Below are 26733 nucleotides of genomic sequence, written 5' to 3' on the forward strand. Positions count from 1 at the left end.
ACGAATAGCGAAAAATCCGTCTAAATGAGTTTCCCCGAATGCTCTCTTTTCTAGAAAAAAAATGAACTCGCAGGTTTAATAAGCTAAAAGATTGATTGATCTCATACTAACAATAACGTTTTGAAATTCCAGAACTCGAAATATTAATGGAGATCTTCAATTATTCTTAAATTATGGTTCTGAGCACGCCGATCTGTTAGTCTAATATATAATACAGCTAATTTTCCACAAGTGATGAAAGCTAGAAAAAAGCTAGAAAAATATATAATGTTAGATAATTATAACACTTTATTAGTTCACATCCACTCTACAGCTGTGCATGTAGATGTTCGTGTAGAAAGGTGTGTATATGTTTGTATTCCACGTTAGTGTTTCATTAACACCTTCTATTGCACAAGCATATTATGTACATCATAATTGCGAAATAACGTAGTAACGTTATACTCATTGACTTCAGTGCTTTGTAATTTTCTCCATACTTTCTGTAAAAATTTGTATTACATAAAGATGAATAAGGCATTAATTAGTTCCAAAAAATTTAAAGGCAACAAATGTAAGGCGAATTCATTTCTAAATTAACATAATATTCATATAATATAATGGAAATTCAAAAAACCTGAAAGAACAAGTTTCCTACGTAAAAAGAACTATACACGCTCTAGCAACACAAATACGGCTTTAAAAACACTGCAAGTCACCAATAAATTATGGTTACAGCCAATCTCTTATGACTATTCATCCAACGAAGCTCATTTATCCAATCGACTCGCGTAATTTGGCAGCCACCTCTTTCTAATCTTCCAATCAGTGAGGTGAGGTGAGGAGCGCTCCCGCCTCCATGCGCACTCCCGACCGTGACCGGAGAAAGGCGGCCGCTCAAACGCCATCCTATCCCCGGGAGACAACGCTGCGTCCATGGTGCGCGTTCGCGACGGGCGCCTTCACGAACGCATCCCGGACGAATCACTGGCTGCTCGTTGCTCTCCGGAGCTCCTGCGCTGCGGGGAAAGCGGTGATTTCTGCCTTTAAATCTAATGGCGGACGAGCACCACTTGAGAGCGCTTTGAGAGCTCCCTTCACTGAAACGACCACAGACACAGTAAGTACTAATGCCCAGTTGTTTTTCCCACCGGGGCGGCGCGTGCATGAATGTTCACCGCCGACGAGCGGCACGTTTATCCCGGGTTCCGTGGGTGTTCGGCCGCGCACCTCGGTTTTCTGGTGCCGCTTGGTTCCGCACTTCGCTGCTATATATAGCCGCGGGTTTCGGCTGCGAGATTTCCCTCGGCTGTCATTGTTATTCTCTGTCCGTTTGTGTTGTCCGCCAGGTCGTACTATACTAAAGCGGCGACGCTGGGGTCCGCGGGCTGTCACGCGGTGTCGCGCGGGCATCTCACGAGCCGTGCTACAGCTAGCCGCACGGCTAACATGCGACCGAAGGGGGTGGATTGTAATTATGGTAATAGGGGGTGCGCAATGACACGAGGTGTTAGAGCTGCAGTCGGGACGAGGAGCCGACAGAAGGGCTCCCTGGCGATGTAAACACGTCCTGCGGCAGCCTTGGTGTAGGTAGCAGGTGATCGGCAGTTCCCAGTACCGTACTCCCGAAGCTTCGCTCTGCACCGCGCTTTGTCTATTTGTATAGCCCGTGTGTTAGTTGCTTTTTTTTTTTACGACCGTGGTTTAATTATATGGGAAGCCGGTTGAAAATGTGCGGAGACAGGTTCGGCTGACGCACGCCTGTCTGCAGGCTCATCTGCCCGCCGGCTCCATCCCGTAAAGCGCCTAATAAATCAGGAGACTTTTTCTGGACCAAATTGCCGGGACATTTGCGCCCCTCGCTAGCGATTCGGCAGTGAGAAAAAAACAGTAAAAAATGAAATAAAAAGAATCTCTCCCTGAGTACAGCTTAATCACATGTCATCTGGTTGCAGAACATCAATAGTGATGTTGACAGATTTATAAGTGTGCATGTGTCATGTAAACAGAAATACATATATTTATACGTGTGTGAAATTATATGTGTCTATATAAATGTATACCAGCTATTGGACTAGGATAAGCAGTTAGATGTATGGATGGATGTACCATATATGTGTATAATTCTTCATAGTGGTGATGATCAGGGTGCATAAAATACTTACAGTCTGTCAGCAGTGTTTGAAGCCTCAGCAAAGCAGATGGGTCCCACTGTGCCACTTTTGGACGATGAGCTGCAAAGCAGCAGGCGGCTGAGCGCGGCCCATCCCCACACCGTGGTGTCTGGTGAGCGGCGCCGGAGCTGAGGTGACATTGTCATGGGGGGACAGTGTGACAGCTCGTGATGCGACCATGTGACTCCCTTTTCGGCAGTCTCCATGAATATCGGCTAACTCGTTAATCCACGTATGCAAAAGGCTCTCTGCCTGCATATTGGGTGTTGTTTGGGTAGACTGAGTGCTGTTAGGCATCCCTAAAATAACTTTGTATTCTATGCATCCATCCATCCATCCATCCACCAGTCTGTTTTGTCCTCCTTTTTCAGATGCTGCCACATATGTGTGACTTTCATGGGCAAAGATCTGTCATGATCCCTTTGTGTCTTTTGTCATGGTTCTGACTTGTGGAGGGGAATTCTTGTACCTCCCCGGGAAAGAAACTCCTTGATTGGTTTTTTATCTGAATGGACTCTGCCACATTCAGCAACGTCATTTTTTACGTACGTTATTCGGGAGTTTAGGGGTGTGGGGTTGCAGGAGTACCACATGCATTTTTCTTCCGTGAGGGATGCTCACGCTGGACCTCAGCTTCCGTCTCTCCCACGTTCCCTGGATTTTTCAAAGCTGCTTCAGGCTTATCTTTGAAATGTTATGTTCTGCATGTTCATTTTGACTTTAACTATCCCATTGATGAATAGTTCAATAACACGTCTGCTTATCAAATAAAACAACATTTGTTTAAGACTGCATAATTACAACATGTTGTTCTTGTTATAAGTCTAGGGTATACATTTTTATATTTATAATAATAATAATCTATATATATATATATATATATATTGGCTCAGGGATATTACCATATGTATGGCTGTTCATCCTCATCTGTGTTCATTTAGCGGTCTCTTACTGAGTCCTTAAGCTGGAGAGTAGAGCTTTGTGGCAAGTTGGCAATTGCAAAAATATTTCTTTAACTGAAATAAATTTGAGTGCTGTGTGGTCATAATCCATGACAGAAACAAATCTGACCCTGTTTCCTGGCTGATGTGGAACAAACATGCATTCTGTCCACATATACCCAGATGTGTATGTGTACAGTCTCATATGTGACCTGGACATCAGCCTGCCTTTATCCTGAATTAGGACCTAAGCACTCCAAGCATTTCTGTGGCTAGGCACCAATGCTTGGCCTTTGTGGATGAATCTAGCATTAACTGGAGTGATGTTAAGTGAAAAGAAAAACTAAATGATGCTTTATTTATTTTGTTATTTGCACAAGGAAATTGAAATTTGTTTTTAGTAGGGCTGGGCAATGTATCGATATTATATTGGGCATGCTCAATAATCACCAGGGCTTCTGATGGCAGGCGAAGCATTTGGCCAAACCCCAGCTTTTCAGTACTATACAGATGTTTATTTACGCCCATAATTTGGTAAGTATATTAATAGTATGGCTAAAATATTAATGCCATGCATTTTGTAATACCTGAAAGTTAATAATCTGTATAAACTTAGCATATCTTTATGTTTATTAAATTCAGTTGGTGGAGCTCACCACATAATACTGTGGTTTGGTATACTATGGTTTGGTAGACTTCAGGGCAGTATGCACTGAAGTGGCGGTGAAGGAAGGAACAGCTCAGCAGCCACAATGTCTTTTAAAAGAGATCATTGTGGATAAACAAGGTAAAAAGACGTCGGCAGTTTAAAGTCTGACACATTTATTAAACATATGGATATGCCGAATTTATACTAATTACTAACCTTTGGGGGGCATGAAATGCCTCATTAATATTTTAGGCGTACTACTAATCTGCTTAACAAACTGTGGGTGTAAATAAACGTCCGCATAGTACCAAAAAGCTGGCGTCCAGCCAAATGTTTCGCCTGTCGTCTGAAGTCCTGGTGATTATTGTGCATGCGCAATATAATATTGATTTATCACTAAGCCCTAGTTTTTGGATATCCTGTCTTGCTCTCCTTAGTCTTAGACATAAATATATACAGTTGAAAGTGAAACATGTGGTCAAGGGAGCAGGGTCAGCCATTTAGTCATGGTGTGAGTTTCTTGGCTCTGCAGTGATGTGACACGCCTTGGCGTTTTCTGTTGTAGTGCAATACTAGGCTAATACAGACTTATGGAAAGGAACCATGGGGTCATTGTGTCAATTGTTGTACAGTAAAGCAACAGTAATAAGTTTTTTGAACATTTTGAACAGTCACAAGGGAGAGGGTCCAGTTAAAAGTGTCTTTGCTGTTAGGTCAGGATTTCTCACCTCGGTGTGCTTAACGTGGGGGTGAATCACTGAAGAGCATTTTATCCTTTTTAGCTTTTGTTCCCCCCCTTTCATGAAACACGTACCTCCCAGTGTAAAATCCGTTTTGATTGCTATTAGAAGAAAAATGGGTGGGATAAGCAATCAGCTACTGCTACTAACGTTAACCTCGGGCCTTTTCGTTTTTGTTTTGCCCCCAGGGTTATTAATGTGATATTTTAACTGCACGCTTACTGCTTTGCATTCGCTGGTAAGTCTGTTTGCCTGAAGAACAAATTTCAGTAAATGTGTTTTTTTAACATGTTCTCTTTCTTACCTGAATTGAAATCCAAAATATCATTCTGTCATACAGTAAATAGTATCGTCGGTCTGGATTTTTCCCCAGCTTTAGAAAAATATGGGATGTGGCGTTTTAGAAACCCTTTGCTTCTTACGGGATGTAATATGTATATATTGGGTAGAGTGTTCCGCTCCACATGCAGGCACTGTGTAGAGCGTAGTGTGTCCCACCTTTCTTCTGGACATGTGTGTTTTTGATCTTCATTGAGAGATAATGATACCCAGGACGAATCAGTATCCAACTCGGGTGTTGTGTTTGGGGTTCTGGTTTTTGGTTCAGACTTGTGCTTAACCCATCAACATATCCTCCAGGTGGACTGCTATGTGGCAAAGGGCACACACCCTTCTCACTTATCTGACACTTTAATCTAAAGTGACTTACAGTAGAGGGAAGGGTTACAGATTATGCATGCTCCCTGAGATTCAAACCCACAACCTTTGAGGTGCTCCCATAATGCTCTACTTTTAGAGCTAGAGGAGCTTCTTGTGTTTATTTGCTTTTCCTATTAGAAATAATTCATCCTCAGGTTTTTAAATTGACTACAGACAATGAAGTTGGAAATGCAGTTGAAAATGTATATATTTCTTTTGCTCCCCTGATGGAGTCAGGGACGTCCTGCAGTCTGCCTGCCTTGTCCTCTCGGGGAAACTGCGACAGCGCAGGAATGCCGCAGGTATTCTCGTTTTAATCTGCAGGATACAACAGGACGTGACTGGCACAGACGGATGGGATGTGAGCGAGCGAGTGAGCGAGCAAGCCAGTGAACAGGCGGGAGATAGAGCCGGATGCTCTGTGTGGAGCGTGCCTTGTTAAGAAAACCTGTTTTTTTTTTTTTTTTTTTACTGTGTTATGATCATACTCATAACTTTAACTAGTAACTTGTAGCAGATGTAATTTCAAACCATGGTAAATAAAATGCGGCAAGTCATTCAAAGAGTCTGTACAGGCCTGGTGTCACTGGTCTCTCTTTGACATGGGTTGCGGCGTGCAGGCTAACTGGGTGCTGGCTCGCACTCTGTGGCTGTTGGCCTGGTTGTGAGGCCCCACCTGAGATTCCAGAAATAGTCATTTGTCCTCCCCAGAGGCCTGCCCCCCTCCCCGCCAGAGGATCTTTCAGGTGGGGTCATTCATCACATCGATGGCATTTTGTTTTTTTTGAATTCTCGCTTGCATAGCTCCACAACCTCTTTTAGGATGGGTTTTGTAACCTGTTTCATAACCTTAAATGTACAGCGACTGGTCTTTGGCAGAATGGCAATGGGGTGGTGGATTGTCAGCGGAGATGGGGCATGTCTTGAATCTCCCCAAGTCACGCATCCTCTTGCTCACTGTAAAAACTCTCGGACAGACGTTTGTGTATAAACCGCGTGTAAATATGTCGCATGCGAGCCTCTGCTGGCAAACACACCCTGAATCTCTTCATTGTTTCAGATTTTTTTCCCTTTCTGCTTTTCTTGGCAGTTAGAAGGTAACTTGTCGGTTACCTTTCTGCTTGATGATCTTGCCCTTTTAAGGACTGAAGTGGTGTAGTTTTGGGGGGGAGGGGGTGTGAATGGCTCAGGGCAGGGTGACATCACATGACTCCTACTCAGTTTATTCTATTCTTTATTATTAAGATAAGTTCTGTCCGCACCCCTCTTTAATCCCGCTCAGACCCCGATCCTTGTCCTCGAACCCAGTTGTGGTCCAACAATATCTTATTGTTTATGTGTGTGTTGCCTCCCCAGTGTCAATGCTGTTATTTGTCCCAGCCCCCCCAACCTTGAAGTTTGTACATAAATAAAGTGGTCTGTTCTTTCCCTGACTGGGGACATCAACTTCTAGCATTGGCAATGTGTCTAGGTTCCTGCTTGAGCTGTGCCTTGCCTGTTCCTGTTTTCATCCCATCGCATGTGACATGCGAGTTTCCATCGCGAGGCTGTGCAGACTGGAGCAGGTCCCGTCATACCTGGAGCAATTGCTCAACACGCGAGCGTGGGCGGAGGTGCTTTTGATTTCTGCTCAGATATTTCACTGGTAGGCTTTGGCATTCAGGGCAGAGCTCAAGGGGAATGTTGCCAGTGAACAGGTGGGCGAGGCCTTCTGGAGCCACCTCTGGTGACTCACCATGACGTTTCAAGGGTGCATGTGTGGGGAGGGGGTGTTAAGCTACCCTTTTACCCCCCTCCCCTGTCACCCCTTGCTGACTTTGAGTTTGCCTCTTGACAAATTGGAAGAAGCTTCCTGGGATTGTGCGATTTTCCATTTCTCTGCCATTAGCTTCTCCTTGTTTCCAGGGCGGCCTTCTATCCTGTGCCATCATCATGTTTCGACTGAGCGTGAGGCGGTTGGAATATCTGCCCCCCTCGACAGTGGCTGTACAGGATGTCCCTGGTTTTGTTCCCCATTCAGTTTAACTTTTTTTTTTCGTGTCTGAGGTATTTTATGGTCCTACCTCGTCATTTTCTTTCGCCACTGGTCCTGGTACCACGGTACCTGTGGTCTTGTTCCCGTGATGATCAAAGAACCACATTAATAATGCATTGTAGCATTAAAAGCCCACTACCTAGGTTTTGTAAGCTTTCCCTCCAGGCCCCTTTGGCACCCCAGCTATCCTGTGTGACCACCTTCATTTTGCTCAATCTGTGCACAGTTGTCTTGCCTCTGTGTGGCTTCAGATGGGCCTGTATGGATTCTGGGTATGCCTTCATGGACCCTCCCCTTGTCCAGCCCTGGAGATGCATTCCTGAGTAAATATGTTTAGGAAATATGGCAGAGTGGTCGAATGTATGAACACAATTAGAACATGTTTTTAAGAAGCTGTCTATGTGCTTGTCGCCCACCCTGGTCACTCCTCTCCTCTGATGTGCAACAGAGTTTGCTCAGGTTTTGCGGACCAGAACGAGATCAGGGGGATTAAGGACGGAGGAGAGTCGAGGCAGAACCTAGGTCGTCTCAGAGTAACAGAAATGGGGTTTAGATTTGTGGCCACTGGCTGTGAATCATCTGCCGGGCAACCTGTCCCTGGGTGAGCTGTCCTCGGTGCAGGTCCGGACACCCTTAGGGCATGATGTGAATGGCTTATCATCCCCATTGCTATGAAACGAGCATGGAGGGTGGCACAACCCTTATATAGGGAGCTGGGGGTTAAGGGCCTTACTAATGGACCTCCAGATGTGTTGAGGCCAGACTCGAACCGGCGACCTTCTGAGCATAGGCACCAAGGCTTAGCCCACTGAGCCCACACGCTTTCCCTGCATATTTGGACCCCATGATCGGCAGAGTAATCATATCACCGCTGGGCCCTAGAGAAAAGCCTTTAAACCCACCTGCTCCTGGGGTGTTGGATGCTGCCTGATCCTGCTCTCTGACCTCAAGCTGCGTCACTTTGGACAAAAGCGTCTGCTGAATAAATAAATGTAAATGTGATTTAACATCCAGGAATGCAAAGCTGGGTAATTGTTCAACTTCCATGGTCTGTAACAGTGCTGGGGACTTTGTAATTTGAGATCAGGACTTAATCCCTTCTAGTTTTCTACTCTGAACAGATTAAAAAAAAACAATAAGGCTGCTGGAGGCTCTCAGATTTGCAGTGTCTGTTTTTCCTCCTTCCTTGTAATACTGCTCCTGTAAGTTAGACTCTTTGGTTGACAATAAACGTATTCTTTTCAGGGACAATATAACATACTGGTTAAGGATATGCTATCGTACCCAGAACGTTGTTAGTTCACGTCCCGTTGTGTTTGTGGAAAAGCGGCTTAGACTGATTTGCTTCAGTTGAATTTTCAGTATGTCAATAGATGAAGTTTTGGTTTTCTTTTGAGCAAAACGATCCGCTGAGCAACTAAATGAAAGCATGTCCTTGCCGCCATGCTGTTTCTGTTTACCATCACCACTTCAGTGCCATGTGAGTCCTGTGTTTTACAGTAGTTATAAGGTAACATGGTAATTAACAGGCCCAAATTCCAGCTGGCCCTTGGTCCCTGTGAGCACGTTTGTCCTTCTGGCGGGGCTGTGTGCAGATTCTGGGTCCTAGTGTCTGCCCTGTTCTTCCTGCTTCGTTTTGCCTTTTGCAGGCACTCACGCTTGTGCTAATGGAGTTTTCCTGGCTGCATGCATAGGCTGATGCATCTGTCCACCACAGCACTGCAGGGTTCCCACTATGGCAGTACTCCTGGGGAGAGGCAGAGATGGTTTGGTGTTGAAGTGTGAGATGGAGACCTGTATGGCCTCAGTGCATAGGAGAATGTTTGAAGGAGGCTTCTGTTGGCCAGGCTGCACTCTTCAATCTTCACTGTCCCCGGTCTCCTCATCGTCCCTGGAGGAGTGTGGGTCAGTGGCCTGGCACCAGGATCCGGTTGTTTTTTGTCTGCGCAGTGGCAGTCTGACCCAGCAGAACTGATTTTCCTCCTGCTCTTAACTTGGCGAGGCAGCATCATAAATCACACCGGCACCGTGCCTGTGCTGTCCAATTGCACGTTCCATGTGACCGATGAAGCTCCTGATTTAAAGCCAGTCTTTACCAGGCTATAGTGAGGCGGGGTTTAAAAAAATAAACTGTTTTCCCCAACTCCTGTTCTCATCTGCATTTGAAATGAGCCTCAAAGAGTATGCCAGGCACTTCATATATGCTGAGAATTTGTCATTTTTTCCCCCCGTTTCTGGGGCAGCTTTCAGGGTGGAGTGAGGCACCTGATTGGTCGCTGCCACATTCGCTGTTCCTCTTTGCACCTTAAAATACATGCCCGGCCTCACGCACGCACCCCAGCAGTCGACACAGCCCAGCTTTTTTCTTTCGCCACCTGGGCTTGTGTGCTGGATACCCTCCAGGACTTATTTCATATTTTTTTATAGGGAACAGAGAAATGAGGGTCAGGTGTGCCTGGAATTTTAACAGCAGATCCGGGAGATGTCGTTCCAATAGGCGCGGCGGGGGGGGGCGGGGGGGGGGGGTGGGTGCTCCGTGGGGTGCCTGCTCATCCGACGGGAACATTTTAATTTGGTCCCAGATTTCCAGGTGAGCTTGGCGTGTTAGGCATATGGGGAGCATGGCAGGCGAGGATACGGTCCCTGTGCGGTATCGGGGGAAGAGATGGAGGATGGAGATGGTCCTTCTCCAAGTTCCGCTTATTTATATAAAAATATTCCATGTCCCCAAATTCCCTGAATTCATTCACGCTCCGCTCTGCCCCAAGGCTGTCGGGGCTATTTATACAGGCAGCTCCTGACGTAAAGAGCGTTTGTGAGCAGGGCAGACGGAAGGGGTCGCACTCTGAGGGAGTGGTTCTTCCCAATTCCCTGTCAGGGGATGGTGGAGTGGTGGTTGAGGAACCGGTTTTATAGACACCATAAATCACTGAAAGTCATCTCCGTGAAAAACGGCTCTTGTTTTACTTGCTCTTCTGCAGAAGGATGGCAGGACGAGGATGGAGGAGGTGCGGACAGCTAGGGATTGCAGCTAAACAGGTTGCGTCTCGTTCGGCCGACTGCTTTTAGCTGAAGGAGCCCCTTGATGATGTTACGTACAACCCTGGTGCAGTTTGGGTCTGTTTCTGTAAATGTTAATTTGATCATTTGAGTTTACTGTGTGCTGTTTACTGTTGGGGGTGGGAGAGGTAGAGGTGACTGTTGTCATGCAGAAATACACAAGTGAGTGAGCCTGACACCTCTCTCTGGATGTTATGGAGAAAACCAGGAACGCCTGGGCATGGCATGTGAGATCATTATTAACTCAACAGAGAGCAGACGTCTGACGTATAGAGTTCCGCTCTGTTAAAAAGGCAGCCTTTAAAACAGTTTTGTTGAATGGGGAGGGTAAACAGAATTATGTTAAGGGTATTAGAAGCCTCCAAGATGACATTTTGCCACTTGAATTCTCAGTTAACTCTTGGTTTTTTGAAGATTGCTCCAGGCCCTTGTGAAATGCCTGGGGTGTTCAGGCCATTGCCTTGTTTTTCCTGTGTACATCACTGCATTTCTGAATGAATGTATATAAGAAAACACAAGACTTATTTTTAGTGTCTTTCCTGTGTGTTGAGGCAGCTTTTTGTTTAGTTGATTAGTTGAATGAATGAATTTACTTGGGTTTCTCTTACCTTGCTTGAGTTTGGTTATTTAACTATTTTGCGCAAAACTGACTGACTGAGTTCTTTAAACGTCCGTTTAGCGGACTGATCATGCGGATTGTTTGTCTGGAACCGGAATGCCTCCAGGATTCCGATTGTAGAGCCTCTCATCCGTTCCCCGTCAGTACATGGCGGAATATTAATCAGTTTTATTTATGAAATGCACGGTTTTGGAAGACACACAGTCGGTCTTGAATTGTTTCTTTCTTTAGCTTCCAGATGGCTGAAATTTTGGCAGAAAAATCCTTTGAAGTCGGCATGTTACCAAGCGTCTATTAGAATGTGGGAAAATGGGAGTAAAAAGTCAAATTCCACTCGGTCTTTGTTTTATTTATTTTTATTTTGTTGATGTTTGAAAGAAGAATAAAGCTTGTAGCTTGTAATACTAGGATGTCATTGTGATGTGACAGTTTCTAGATAAACAGTAGTAATTAGTATGTGCAAGTTTTCTCAGACTGAGTAATTTTGTAATCTTTGCAGGGTTGGAATTTGTAGGGTTGTTCCGGCAGCTCCAGCAGGGGGCAATGTATTTTCCACATTGGCTTCTAGCATATATGGTGGAAGTCTTGGTCAGGGCACACTATCGGTGCCCTGAGAGGTTTTCCCAAACCAGTGGTGGACCTCAAACCCCCTTGATGCCCTCTGTACCTTCGGCTTCCTTGTCGACCCGGCTGGACGTGGTACTTCAATGGCTGAGTTGCTCTCTGCGTCGGGACCCTCTGCCCTCCGCCTGAGGCGAACGACGGCCCCGGGCAGCCGCCGCTGAAGTTGCTGCCAGCTTTGTGCCGCTCGCCTGTTAGAGTGCTGTTCCAGCTGCATGGCTTTACAGTGCCGATGTAGTGGTAATTGAGTCGTCTGTCCACAGGGGTCTTTAGTGCTCAAATATACATCCAAAGGGGGCGGTGGCGCTGGAGGGAGAATGGGCACGTGGATGTGGCCCATGGCGCTGGGAAGATGGTGTTCAGAGTAGAGCCCTCAAAACCAGGGAAAAACAGCGTGACCTCCTTTAAAAAACCAGAACCCTTCCATTTATCACCCCAACCTGGTAGGTTGACAGCCCTGTCCCTAAATAGATACAGCAAGGTTCAGTCCCGAGCATGAGCTGCTGGTTTTAATACTGCTCTGAGCTTGGTGTCTTGCTGGGCATCCAACATGACCTAACACTCGCCGTTTCCTCCAGGGTCTTGCCCTAATGTTCAGTTAAACCTGAACCCTGACTCTTCATTACATGTGGTCGGTGTTCGGTACCAATGGAACATGTCCTCTGGGGTTAGTGAGCAGCCGCTTGTGTCGCAGTGTCCTGAGTGAGCAGCTCTGCCCACCGCGCACTTTCGACATCTCTTCTTTCTCATAAAAGCCATCGTGATTTGTGGAATTTGAATGGGGTTGCCTTCAGTCTCTGCAGTAATGTGTGAAGAACGTGCTCAGGAACCACAAAGCTAGGAATTAGCTCCGTCATTCACCGAGGGACATGGGAGGATGATGTCCAATTCCATGAGTCTTTTTTCCCACGTAGCTCGTGGAGGAGAGAGCGGAGTTTTGGCCTGTGCTGTGTTAGCTCTGCTAGTTCCCTCTCAGAGGGCTAACCCCATCTACCTGCTGCTGTCCAGCACGGGGCTGGGATAACAGCTTGCATTGCTGGTCTGATGACTTTTTAATGAAGGTGCTTTGTAGTATCTGAAGATGGGTGACGCCAGTGGCGGTAGCGGGCAAAGGCATCCCCCCTCCTCCCCTTGTCTCTCAGCTAACCTGTTAACTGATACCGGTCAGATTAACGGATGTGGCTGTTCAGGTTGACCCGGGAGGAGTTTGTCTCCACAGGTGCTGGGAAATGACTGCTCAATGTGAGGCTTGATTTTGTGTGGGTGGGGGGGGGGGAGTTGTTGATAGTAGCTGCTGATCTCCCTGGGATACGGGTGCCATGGCACTTCCTCATCCCCCCCTATTGGCATGGCGTCCTGGTGCCGTGGTGTTTTATTTTTAGCCTTGCTGTTAAAGGGCCTTTATCTCAGAACAATAGGGCTGTTGCAGCAAGCAGAGATCGTTTCCCTACGGTACAGTAAAGTATCTATGGAAATTTGCATCCTTGTTGCTTCGGTGCTTCCATTCCAGATCAGAGCCACGTCTCCTCCTGTGAATCACGTGCCTGGGGGTGTCTGGAGCTCAAGTGCTCGGTATCTCGATGACGTCTTCTGCGAGGACGTGGCGTCGCGTGGCTGGCCGAGTGAAAAGGCACCTTGGGCACATTTGCTCTCCTCCTCTCTCCTTCTCCCTCCCCTTCCTCTGTCCTCTGTTGCTTTTTTGGGTTATTTATCCACTCAGCAGATGTAGAGGATGATGTCATTGTTCTCTAACCCACTCGTGCACCTGTGTTCGCTTCTCAAGGGTGCCCGCTGTCCCGTGCATCCACAGTTCCTGTGTTGGCATCTCGGCCGCTGGATGCAGGCCTTGCCACACAGCTTGAAACTTCTGGCCGCATTAGTGCCATCAGAGACCCCAGGGGGCTCCCTGCTTTGGCCATCGCTGCTGTTGCTCCTGACTGTGACCTCCACAATCGTTATAGCCTCATCTGCTAATTCAGCTGATGTGCAGCACCGCGCTGGCCCAGGGTCTGCCATCGGTCACCCCATGCAGACCCCACCTTGCCCCAGTTTTCCCTCCCCAGCTCCATCTGTGGGATGGGTGGTGGGGGTGGGATGCTGAGATGGTCCCCTGGAACCTCAGCTGTCTCTGGAGCGGCCCGTTCTGAGCTGCGGGAACAAGGTAACCATATATGGACAAATTGCAGGAGAGAAACCCGTATTTGCTCAATTTGATCGCTTTGCTCGATAGCCGGGGGAGGGGGTGGGGGCCTGGTAACTTTGGGCCTACAGTCATGCCTCAGCCTGTCCCCCCCCCTTATAGGGCGGGGCTGTCCATAAGGGCACCCTCACTTCTCCATACTGTTAGTCCCATGGCGGGGGGGTTTAGGTTCTTTCATCCTGGGTCTCCAGTGCTCCTCCAGCAGGACCAGTGGCCAGCTGTCGCAGCCTTACGCCTGTGTCGTATTTGGTGCTTCGATGAATTTTTAATGAAATCCTTTCACCCTGAGCCACTTATGTAAGTGTTAGAATGAACCCCCCCCCCCCCCCCCCCCCCAGCTAGCAGAGCCAGGCGGCCCCCAGCTGCTCCCAGACCATCACTGTAGGGTTACGTCACGGCCTGCCAGCGAGGTCCACCCGGGCTGGTAGTGATCCATTTGCTGACTCGACACAGTGAAGCACTTTTTTTCCCTTAATTGAACGTCATCATCAGTTGACAGGGATGGGAGAGGGGATGGGAGAGGGGCTTCGTGGCCCAGTCTGGTAGATGTGTTCTGGAGACCCAGCATTCCATCTGTGTTGCTCCGTGTGACTGATCATTTGATTGGCTTTGGGATACCCACCAGATTTGCCCCCACGGTGGCTGGATGGAGAAGCCCCTTTATCTCCTGGAAGTGAGCTCACCCCTATTCTGCACATGTGCTTCCTTGTTCCTGCTGCTGTAGCAATGTTCGCTCAGTGTGGCATCCATATGATTGTGCTCCAGCATTCCCCCCCTCTTCAGATTTTATGGGTTACGGTAGTGTGGAGGGTGGTTGTGGGGAGGTGATCTCTCCCTCCTTATGCAGCAGGCATCTGCTTTGGTTATGTATCTACTAGCATCAACCCAGCATCATGGATGCATTAACAAGTGTAAAGCAAGAGTCACCGGGGTGTTGGACTGGGTGGTGGGCGCTCAGATTATAATATTACGATGGTTATCCAAACGTTAGGAAGTAGCGCGTCAGCGCAGTGTTTTCAGAGCACGCTTTCACGCGAGACTTTAGCCCGGGCTTAGCTGCGACTTATTGACCCAGAAACGGCTTTCATTAAGCCTGTGTTTTTATTGCGGAGTGGAATAAGCAAACCGTGTGAGGGAGCATGTGCTTTAATTAAACGCTGCGTAGTTCGTTTAGGGTTTAAATGCTGTTTATCAGGACGGCTTTATGCGGAAAATTGTGGTGATGGCAACTGAAATGGAAAGAGTCTCATGACGACCCAGTGCTGTCACCTCCTCGAGTGCTGAGACCATCATAAGGGCGTGTTCAGTGTCGCCATGCCGACCACAGTTACACATGTGCTCAGTGTTAATAGTAATTTCTTTGTGGGGACTCTATTCATTTCTGTGGGTATAACTATGTTAGGGAGCCTTAACTATGCCTTAACCCCTACCCAAGCCTAACTTTAACCATAAGTAATCAAACAAAATGCAAGACAGAGAAATGTCCCCAGAAGGTGAAAATTATCAGGTGTTTATCACATTGTGGGGGAATTTGGTCCCCACAATCAATAATTATAAAGACACACACACACACACACACACACAAACACACACACACACAAAGAGCATTGCAAACATGTGCCCTGTTATCAGAATTGGTACCGAAGCCAGGTTGTGGGAGTGTGAAGCTACTGGGCCTACTCCCACTCCCCGCATGCAGATAGGCAGTTCCTTCGTTTATTCCTGCCCATGGCCTGCTTCTGTAGTTTGCCCAGGAACGAGCTGCAGAGTGATCGATTTGCCCTGACAGCCGTAAATAAGGGCAGAGGGGTGGGCAGGGGGCATTCGTCTGGGGCATTATGGTCCCCGCTCTGCCCTATTTCCCTTTTTCCGTGGTGATAATGCAGCAGGGCTACATATCCAGTGGCCAGCAGCAGGTGCTCTCTGGTGTTTTCTTTTTATTTCTTATTTATTGCACCCTGAGTGGTTTTGAGGTAGTGGTTTCGTCCAGTGGTGCTAGAATGGGTGTGGGGGGGGGGGCTGTCCTTGTGACCTGTGGACAGGTCTTTGTACAGAAATGTTCAAAAATGTTCACAACCAAATGGTATGCATTTGATAAAGATGATGGTGATGATCCTGTCTTTGGCGGGGGGCTTTGGCTCTGGTGCTGCAGTTTTTCACCTGACTGAGGGCGAGGTCTGATTGTCAGTGCTTCTCGCTCACTGTGCCCAGGCTAACTTCTCTCCAGTAGCAGCTTCCTGCAGCTCCTTCTCTCCCTTTCAAACTCCATAACCATCAGGGTCTCTGACACACTGGAGTGGGAGCTGCACAAATGTCCCCCCCACCCCCAACTGAACTCAAAGACCTTTGGATAACTATGTTTCATTGTACCCTCACCTCCCTCCTCTCGGCTCCCCTTGGCTCCCTCCTCTCTGCTCCCCTTGGCTCCCTCGCTCCCTCTTCTTGGCTCCCTCGCTCCCCATCCCCACTCCTCTTGGTTCCCTGGCCCCCACCCCCCATCCTCTTGGCCCCCTTGCCTACCCCCTCTTGGCTCCTGGCTTGTTTTTTTTTTTTTTTAATCGCCCTATGGCAAGCCTCTTGTCGCCCAGCCTGGACCCTTCAAGTCCAATGTGCCCCGAGATCCCTGGGTTCTGCTTGCTGATGTTTCACTGCAAACGGCTGACATTTGAACCAGGAGTTCGGCTCGGGTGAAAATCTCCGGATCAGCAAAGCAACAAATTCGATTTTTTTTTTCCTTCACTGGAGGCGCCTGACTCAAGATGTCAAGTTAAAACTGTAGTGACTTAATGTTTTTCTCCCCTCTTCTAAGCCGAAAACCAATTTGCCATTTTTAGTCTGTCCTGTTTAACTTGCAGTCCAAAGCGGGAATGAGTTTTTCCTCTTATTCTGAGTGTGTGACGTGGTCTATTCAATCCCCCCCCCAATCACTGTCATCGCACCCTTGCTGCTGAACTGTCCAGAAGGCCTAGCGCAATCTTGAGCTGTCCAGCATGGTCCAAAACAATCCAAATCAATTAAAATAATCCTTGCTGGTACCTCCCAACATAGTCCAAACAGTACCAACATGGTTAGAAACAGTCCCAAATGGTTTAAAATACTCCTGATTGCTTCCTTTTTTGTAAGAGCGTCATTGGGGCTGAGAGTGGGGAGGTTACGGGGCTTTTGTTGAGCCTTCCACGCGCACCACTTCGTCAGCTTGCGTTGTTTGCCTTCGTCACCCTTGTTTGCTATTTGGAGGATTTTATGTACCAGTAAAACAATCAGACAAAGTAACCACAGAGAACATGCTGTCTACCAGCACTTCCCAGCAGCCAATAACCCTTTAATGACCACATTGTCCCACGCCTCTCTGTGTCTTACTGGCAGTTTCTAACACGAACTGCAGTGGGGGTAAGTGTTCACCCGGCTGTCCCCGTGGATGGGATTCAGAGTGTGGGGGCGAGGTGGAGTAGAGCTTAGCTGAGGTTGTGCATCTGTGTAGCAACATCCTGAAGGATAAATGCTACGCTGTGCCCCCTTCTGTGTTTGGTGTGAAGGTAAAGGTTGGTGTGGGTCATGTGAAGCTAAACCAGAGTGCATGGCTATGTCTGGTTAGGCTATCAGGATGCGTAGTGTGATGTAATGCTGCTGCGTGTTTCTGCAGGCAACGTGCCATGCATAAGGCTGGCCAGCTCCTTCGATTGGGTCGCCGAGGACCGGCCCATGTGTGACCTCTTGCTGGACTCGTAAATCTTTCCGTTTATGGCCCATCTCCTTGTCCAAACCCCCCACACCCTCTGCATGCCTGGTCCCATGAGCCCCTCCGTCTGCCACATGAGTGGCCCCACAGCTGCTGGCAGGGGCTCCTAATGGCACATGATTTCCCTTGGGGCCCCACGGAGAAAGCTCTCTGGGTGCCATGACTGTGTTTTTACCTCTTACAGTCCTCTCCTGGTCTCTCTTCCAGAGACACAGCAGTATGGCTCGACTTGCTTTTAAAGCATTTTCCATCCATGCTATCACCTATTGATCGACCCCTTCCCAAAATAGCCGTCCCTGCTGAGGGCTGCTGTCAGTCGCGGTTTTGGTGGGGATGCCTTAACTTTTCAGTCTTTGCCTCTGTGTTGTAAACGATCAGTGACCAGTTCTTTTTAATATATAAAATATTCTCTATGAAAAGTATACTTAGTCTGTATTGATTGCTTCCTACAGTCTGCAGTTAAAATACAAATATCAGGTGTCTTGCAGTAACTTTGACGATGCTGGAGTTACCGGCATTGTGTTGATACATCTTAGGGAGATTATCTTCTCGGGGGAGAAACACTCCTTTGTAATAGATGTTTTTTCCTACTAACAGGCTTGTGAGCTTTTCAGGCACGTCTGCAGATGTTTGTAAGTTGGTTATGAGCCACATGACACATGGGGTGGGATGCCGTTTTCTCGACTTCATCAGACTGTTCATACCCAGGGCCCCATTGGAGTTTTGCTTAGAGTGAGCCATTTTCCTCAGACACAACCTCAAAAGGTCGTTTCAGTATTAGGTTTTTGCTAAAGACCTGATGAAAATTGCATGTATTTCTGACTTGTACAAAGTCAGCCTGACCAGTAGGGGTCAGTCTGCTGTGCCCTTCATGCCAACTCTAATAATATTATGTGACTGTCTTACTGAGCTATTTCTCTATTTTCTTTGGTCTCTTACCATGGTGACTTTTAATGCAGTGTAATGTTTAACATTTAACATCTTTTAATGTCTGCACTTCTGGCCTTAATTTGTTTCAAATCATCATGTTTGGAAAATCACTTAAGTACTTTGGGAAAGCTGTTTTGGAAGACGCTGTATAAAAATTGAATGCGACTGAAGTGAATTATAAACCACAGGTGGGGATTTAACACAGTAAGAAGTGAAGGGTGTGTTTATCCATTTTCTAACCACTAATCCTTGTCAGGGTTGTTTGGGGGGAGCTGAAATTTCTCTTGGGGAGCATAGGGCATGAAGCTGGAGTGCTCCCTGAACAGGATGCAAACACATCTGCTAATTAGGCAAAGTGCTTGTTTTCATGTGAGAAAATCATCCAGACATAATCTCTGCACAGAGATAGGGTGGGATTCGAACCCCAAACCCTGGAGACAAGAGACAGTGAAACTCACCGTACTCCCCTTGGTTTGCTTGTGTTGGCTTAAAATAGAAAAAAGGCATGCATATTCAAGTTTACTTTTGGCGCTCTGCACCAGTGAAATGATCTCTACTGCAGATATCCTGAAATAGATATTCCCCATATCCCTAAATACTGTGCAGAAAAGGCGCTCTCCCCAGCTTCATAGGAAGTGACAGTGGTAGACAGTGACATGTGAGTGTGTGGTGCACATGTTCTTGTTTATGGTAATTTATAAAGCATATTTGGGCTTTCGTATTGGTCCTTTTCTGGAATTTGCACTGGGTTGTATAATTATGATTAATTATAATTATCCCCCCCCCCCAGTAATCATCATCCAGTTATCTGGGGGTTTATAAGGGTAGGGAGGCTGGGGGGGGCTCTCGGCTCCTCTTCTGTACTATTATCTGTAACACAGTGTCCTGACCAGTCGCACAAAAAAACAATCTGTCTAAAATATACTCTGGGTCAGTTTGAAATACAGGAACATATTCTCGCATCCTCCACATGCCCCGCCAAGTTGACATTCGTCCGGTGTCCTTCCTGTGTCCCATTTGCCTGTCTCAGACATCGGCACCAGACGCTGAGAGAGTCACCAGGCTCTTCCCATCCAACCCACTGAAAAGGTAGGACAGGAAGTGGGGCTAGGGGGTACAAAAAAACAGGTAGCCTGACTCTAAAAAGCAGGAACACAGCTGTTAACCTGAATGCCAGCTGTGAAATGTCTGCACCTGCGATCTGTGCTGCTTTTTTGAGGGCACAGTTTAGGTATTTGTCCCCACAAAGATGCGAGAGCCTGTGAAATGTCACGCTGAGTTCCTCTTTTTTTACCTTCTCTTATGCAGAGATACTTAAATTATTTCAGCTGAGATGTCCTTCAAGATTAGCCTTGTCTGCAACTAAACTGGCAAAGCGGGTCGTCAGTTGACACATCCTGGCCGCAGTTTCAGCATCTCCCTCCTTGCAGTGTCACTTCCTCCAGGATATATACCACACTGTGGTTCTTCATTTAATGACGGATTTATTCTTTTTATTGTCATCAATACACTGTCGAACTGTTCAAATACATGATATGCACATCAAATCAAAGACAAAACATAAATGTAAATAAACATACCTGGCTGGCTGCACACAACCAAAACGGAATGGGTCCACATGAAGGAATATAAACTTCAAGACAGGAAGTGTAAACATCATATTAAACTCTTTAAACCGGTATACAAAACTACTTCTACTTTAGCTTCATGGCAGAAACACCGTGAAATGTCTGTGCAGAACATACAATGTGACGTAGTTACTAGTTAGTGCTAATACAAATCAAATCAATATTTATGAAAATAAATCAAATAAGAAAAATAAAGTGCAAAAATAACATTACGAAGTATGTAAACAAAACATATCCAGAATGGCATATTTATGGCAGCTAAAGATGCATTTTGCACATCATGTTACGATAGTTTGTCATGATTAGATGGGTGAAGGTGAGGCCATTTTGCCTCCCGAAGTTCCATTTCTGTTCAGAATCCGAGGTCTCGTATGAACACATGTGGGGCACAGGGATTTCAAGTAGGTGAATTAATGAATGGATGGATAAATGAGTGAATGAATGAAGTAATGACTGATCTTACCTCTGCTGAAGACAGGCAGGCCGTGGATATCAAAGGACCGAATGATCAGAAATGTACTGGTACTCAAAGTCAATAGAAAAGGAAATGTACCAAAAGCATGGTACCTGGTGCCGTGGAAAAGCACGCTAAGGTGAGGGTTTGGCACATTGGGACTGCCCCAAGAGGCCCTCTAGGGGGATTCTCTCTTTGTACAGGAGCACCGTCAGCATTTATCTTTAGCCTGTTCGCAGGGCATGAACCTGGACTCAAAAGCACCCCCTCACTTTGTGGAACATGGTGATGGCCCGCTGGCCTTTCTGTTCCTCTGATTTATAAACTTTTCGTTTACTTACTCGGATGCGGTATTCTGTTCTGTATTTTATTATGGCGGCACAGTCAAAGGCCTTCGAATTAACCTTTAGCCTATGACCTTTTCCGCTCTCCATCATGTGGCTCAGCTGTACTGCTCTGACTGGTACTTGGTGTTGCAGAGATGGATACCAAGTCCCTGCTGGACCCATTCATCTATGCATGTTTCTCTCCCCCCCCTTCCCTCCCTCCATCTCCTCCTCCACTCCTCCTCTTGCTCTCTCCCTTCTTTCTCAGGTCACTTCAGTTCATCTGTCCCAACTTTAATGACAAATGATATGAATCGGCAAAGTGTTTGGCCAGAAGCATACGTTTACGTGTCAGCCTGCCTGACCCCTCCCCTCACTCCCCCGTTTTTGGATCAGTCAGGCCCTGCTGAATGTATGTGAGCCGCTTGGCATTTGCTGTTGTTTTCTCCCTGCGTACTCCCTACCCCACCCCCCCCCCCCCCCCGGTGTCCCGGTTTTCCGAGGTTAGAAGGACGTCATAGACGGCGACGGTGCTCATGTCCTTCAGGAGTGCTGGCCTGCCCATTCACCACTTACTCGTTCTGCCCTGGTTAATGGCTGTGTTTACCTCTCTGGAAGATGCTGACGTAAAAACTGTCCTGAATAGCTCAACCCTGTCCCCCCCCCCATCGTCTTCCTGAAGGCCCATCTCACCTAGCTTTCTAGGTGTCCCAAAAAGGTGACTTTAAGGCAGGACACCTCCTCTTCGAGTTCAACCACCCCCCACACACACACACACACACACACACCCATGGAGACCGGGGCACCATGACTGGTTAAAATTTCCTCGCCTTTTCAGAGAAAATAAGCCTCCTTTAGCTGAACAATTGTATTTTCTTTACATCTGGGTTCTCTGAGTACAGTGGATGCAGTGGGGGTGGGGTGGGGGGTGGGGGGGAGGTGAGACTGCAGAAGAAATGGTAGTGAGAGAGAGAAAGAGAGCTGAGCTCCAGTTGGGTCTTTCAGGTTGGACGCCCATTTGCCATGTGCTCCTTTGCACGTCAGGGTTGGGGGGGTCAGTAACAGGCAGTGCACAGTCAGGGTCGGAGGAGTCGGTAACGGGCAGAGCACAATCAGGGTCGGGGGGGTCAGTAACAGGTAGCGCGCATCAGGGTCAGGGGGGGTCAGTAAACAGGCAAAGCACAGTCAGGGTCGGGGGGTCAGTAAAAGGTAGAGCGCGTCAGGGTCGGGGGGGATCGGTAACAGGTAGAGCACAGTCGGGGTCGGTAACAGGCAGAGCACAGTCGGGGTCAGTAACAGGCAGAGCACAGTCGGGGTCGGTAACAGGCAGAGCACAGTCGGGGTTGGTAACAGGCAGAGCACAGTCGGGGTCGGTAACAGGCAGAGCACAGTCGGGGTCGGTAACAGGCAGAGCACAGTCGGGGTCGGTAACAGGCAGAGCACAGTCGGGGTCGGTAACAGTCAGAGCGCGTCAGGGTCGGGGGGGTCGGTAACAGGCAGAGCACAGTCAGGGTCGGGGGGGTCGGTAACAGTCAGAGCGCGTCAGGGTCGGGGGGGTCGGTAACAGGCAGAGCGCGTCAGGGTCGGGGGGGTCGGTAACAGTCAGAGCGCGTCACGGTCGGGGGGGTCGGTAACAAGCAGAGCGCGTCACGGTCGGGGGGGTCGGTAACAAGCAAAGCACAGTCAGGGTCGGGGGGGGTCGGTAACAAGCAAAGCACAGTCAGGGTCGGGGGGGTCGTTAACAGGCAGAGTGCAGTTGGTTTCGGTGACGGGCAGAGTGTGGTCAGGGTTGAAGGGAATCAGGGAGTTTGTGTCCTGGGCCTGGCACACTCCGCTCGACCCCCCCCTCGTTAAGTAGGGGTTTAATCTTGCCGTGCCTCCCCACAAACTAACAGAATGAGATGCTTTAAGCTGAGCCTCCATGTGGAAACCTCTCTGTGACGCCCAGCCCGGCCCCTTTAGCTCCCCGGTGCCCGTGCTGACTTACCGTGCCTCCTGCAATCTCATGCACCTCAGTGGGTCGTGCCCACGGATCGATAAAGCTGAAGATTGGTGATGATGGCATCTCGGGGGAGTGAGTGGGACCTCAGGGGGGAAACCTGCGCATGTAAATGGGCCCCCATCCAGCATGCGCCCCAGAATGCAGCATTGGCCCGACCTTTGTGGGATGAGCCGCTTTGCCGTTTATTGTGCCTCTGGGGGCCGAGGCTAAAGAAACTTCAGGTGCCAGGTAGAAATTCTTTAACGGGGGCGGTGGGTAGCATGCGATGACTGTATATTTCACATCCACTGACCGGCAGTGAAGATGCAGGCTGAGCCCTGTTCATTACGGAGTTATGAAAATGGGCCCTTTTATTTTGGGCCTTTCTCCGTGTGGCCGTTCTGTCGTCATTCCCGCAGCCAGGAAGCTGAGCACATTCTCGTTTCTTCCCCCCTCCTGCTGCTCTGATGTCCTTCTCCTTCATTCCTAACCAGCATCAGTGTAACATATTCTCGGGGACCCCAAATTTTTCTGACCTTGTGTTTCCACTTTTAATAATTTTTACATCCATGGTTCATGTTTACTCTTTGCATTTGCCTGTAGATTTTTAGTGCAATTTTCCATAAAGTTTCAGCATGAGGGCGCCGAAGGTCAGGAAAGGGAACTGTCGGTGCTCACGACAAGGTATTGATCGCGTGGCCCTGTCAGGACAGATGGACATTGATTTTATTCCTGCTGTTAGAGTTCAGCAGGACTGTCACGACCCTGATTTCATCGCGTGAAAAAGCACAAATTGTGCGCTTGCGGCCCAGATCTGCGGGTCCAGATCAGTGTTCCAGATCCATGGTCCACCTTGGCACAGTTTGAGCACTGTGCCTGTAGGGAGGGGGGGGGGGGTTCCTGTTGCAGCCCCCATCTCCCAGATTAAGAAATGAGATTTTATGAGGAAGAGGAGTGCCAGGATTAGCTGAGTTGAAGGTGATAGGCTTGGCTGTTTACCCATCCAGTTAATCACACCCTCATCTGCCAGTCTCTCCTGCTTTAGATATGGGGTTTTTGCGAGTCACGTGTTCAGACCCTCGTCTGCGAATGATGTCGACATGGTAGGTCGTATCCCAGCAGCCCCGTGTCACTGCTGTTTGTCAGCCAGTGACGTGCGAGTGATGGCCAGTGCCCTTCCACAGTTAAATGCTCACTCTGCTGTTTCATTTTTGTTTTTCTGATGTCTGTCTGTCGGGTCCATTGCGGGGGAGGTGGAATGTCAGCCTGAATTTACGTGCTGGCTTTGATGAAAGCATGATTATGGTGGGATTTTGGTACACAGGCTGTCTTGCCCACCCCCCTGAGTGATGTGTACCCCCGTGCTAAAGTGGGGATGCCCCGTAGGTGTGTGTCACTGGGACGTCTTTCACTGTGCTGTAGCGCTAAATGCCGGGTTGTGTTCTGGGAGACCTGACGAATCCTCAGAGACGCTTGGCGGGGCCTGGTCCAGCTCGGGGATTGGCTGTCTGTTACACAGGCTTCTTCTGTGACCCCAAGGCCCGGCCCCTGAGTTTGTCGCGAGCTCCTCTGCCCGCCGTCCTCCCTGAGCTTTGTAGTACTGCTGTAAGCTAATTGCTGTCGCTCCTGGCCCGTTAATCCAGATTAGTATGGAAGGCAGCCCGTGCTGGCAGAACGAGGCTCAGTGTCCAGATCAGAGCGGCCCTCTCTGTGGAGAGGTCGGGACAGCGAGACTCTGTCTCCATTTGGTGTGCCGGTCAGCAGGGCGGATGTGTGCCAATCTGGCCCTGGCTGGGCTTGCAGATGAATCCCTGCACTCCTTTAGTGGATTTAAAAAAACATCCATTTCATCTTGAATTTATCCACTTGTAATTGTTGAATCACGGGCACCTTTCTGCAATTCCCTCCATGACCCATAAAGTGTCCATCCATCCATCAATTATGCAGGTATAAACATACAGCGAGGTCTTTCTTATCTCTGTGGGTCGATATACCCAGATCCAGACTCTACATGGTGCCAGAGATTTCTATTGGCCACAGTGTCCGGTGGGTGGGGTTAATTCAGACTCCCCATGTCTTTGTGCCTCTTCTGGGCTGGTGTTCTGGGGGTCCTGTCCTCACCAAGCGAATATAGCAGCATACATTACACCGGATTTCTGTTAAACCAAATTTCTCAGCTCAGGGATACATGGTCACTATTCTGGTTGGGGTGATGAACACAGAGGTCCTCTGGCCATTTTTAAACCGCAAATGATCGTGGTGCTGTGAGAGGCAATTCGTCTACATCAGCCTGAGAAACATTTCTGTCAATAGTGTGCCAAAGAGGCTTGGTAAGATGAAAACCTGCAGTTTTTCAGCTCTGAGACTCCCTCAGATAGGCTGGGAAACCCCTTCTGTGGGTCCAGACGCTGTGATAGGCTAATAATAATAATAATAATAATAATAATAATAGCAACACATTTATTGGTCCCTATGGGAAAATGATCTTTTTGCCTACCGCATCTTGATCTCGATGACTGACACACACACACACACACACACACACACACATTTGTAAGTGAGAGCAAGCTTGACAGCAAAAGGCAGCCACTTGCAGCGGTACCTATGAAGCTGGGGGTTAAGGGCCTTGTTTAAGGGCCCATAAACATGTGACTATTCTGCCGAAGCCAGGCTCAAATTAGTGACCTTCTGATTACAGGCACGGAGGCTTAGCCTGCTGAGCCACACATGAACCCCTGTGACTCCTGACTCGCTCTAATAGGCTGAGAAACCCACCTGTGGGTCTGGCCCCCCTCTCCCATTGGGCAGAAGATCCCACCTTCACTTCAAGGGTTATGATGATTTGACATCCTTTATGCTGTACCACAGTGGGACAGAAATGTGTGAAATTTTCCATTTCTGAGAATTTGCACTTCTGGGCAAGTTGATTGAATAATATGTGATGTGATTATGGTTTTGTAATTATCCAGTGCAAATGTTGAAATAGCATGCGCGTGCATGTGAGTCGTCTCGGGTTCTTGGTGGTCTCGTCTGTGAGATGATGGCCACAGGGAAGCTGGCCATTCCATATTTCCAGCCCCTGACTGCTCTCTCCCTCTCAGCTTTCTCAGCTGAGTTATCCACACTGCTGTAACACCCTACCCAGCCCCTGTTTACCCCTTGAGAGCTTCAATCGACATCGCAGGCTACTTTAGAGGCAGGAAAACCTGTATCGAGGTTGGAGATGACTTTGAAAGTCAGTGTTCAGATTTAAAACTACCCTTCCCCTTTTTTTGCCCTGCACTGTGGGGCGATGCATTGCTTCAGCACCGGGGAGGGAACTGAGACAAGGGTGGTTTGGTCCCTTTGGGAGGTGCTGTGTCCTGCTGCTCTCCCCCAGGTCCAGCACCTCCCTTGTTTGCTTTGACAGCTGTATTCGCTCCTTTACCGTATTTTCCATGTTTGGGTGTTAACGTAATGACCTCCAGCTGTAATGCACGTGAGGCTAGTCTCTTCACTCCTCCTGTCCTACCTCCCCCATGGCACCCAGAGGCACCTCTCATTTGCATTGCACGGGAGAGCCTGGTAGGTCCAGCCCTGAGCTTCACAACGTACCAGCGCCCTTGCCCCATCCTGGCACTATCAGGGTGCCCTCCATCCTGCTGCTTTACCCTCTCACCTGCCGACGTTCTCGCGGTTGCGCCTCCAGCTGACGTCAATGGAGACGAGCCTGCTGGAAATGAGGAGGAGGGGGGCACGATTGGGGGCTCGGCGTCATGTCCCACCAACCTGGTGCTGGTTCTGATTTCGGCACCCGGCCTTGTATCTCAGCCCGTTAGGCTGCCAGTAGCAGCGGGGTCTCACGGTCGCCATCGCCACTCTGCCACTGGGTCGTCGTGGCGACACGCTGCCTAGCGGCGCGCCATGTGCCCTGAAGCAGATGGTTCTGTTTTCTCTGGCTTATCGGGCGATGCTTGCT

The 26733-nt window shown here is 48.4% G+C and overlaps 1 protein-coding gene across 2 annotated transcripts in view; it reads left to right on the forward strand.

Moving 5' to 3' along the window:
- The first annotated feature begins 683 nt into the window (after positions 1–683).
- Positions 684–26733, forward strand: part of adarb1b (adenosine deaminase RNA specific B1b) — a 77709-nt gene continuing 51659 nt past the window's right edge. For both annotated transcript variants that reach the window (XM_048978260.1, XM_048978261.1), the window contains exon 1: positions 684–1099. The gene's annotated coding sequence lies outside the window, so the exon portion shown is untranslated. The remainder of the gene's footprint in view (positions 1100–26733) is intronic.

This window comes from Brienomyrus brachyistius, chromosome 16, assembly GCF_023856365.1.
Source record: "Brienomyrus brachyistius isolate T26 chromosome 16, BBRACH_0.4, whole genome shotgun sequence".
NCBI classification, from domain to species: domain Eukaryota; kingdom Metazoa; phylum Chordata; class Actinopteri; order Osteoglossiformes; family Mormyridae; genus Brienomyrus; species Brienomyrus brachyistius.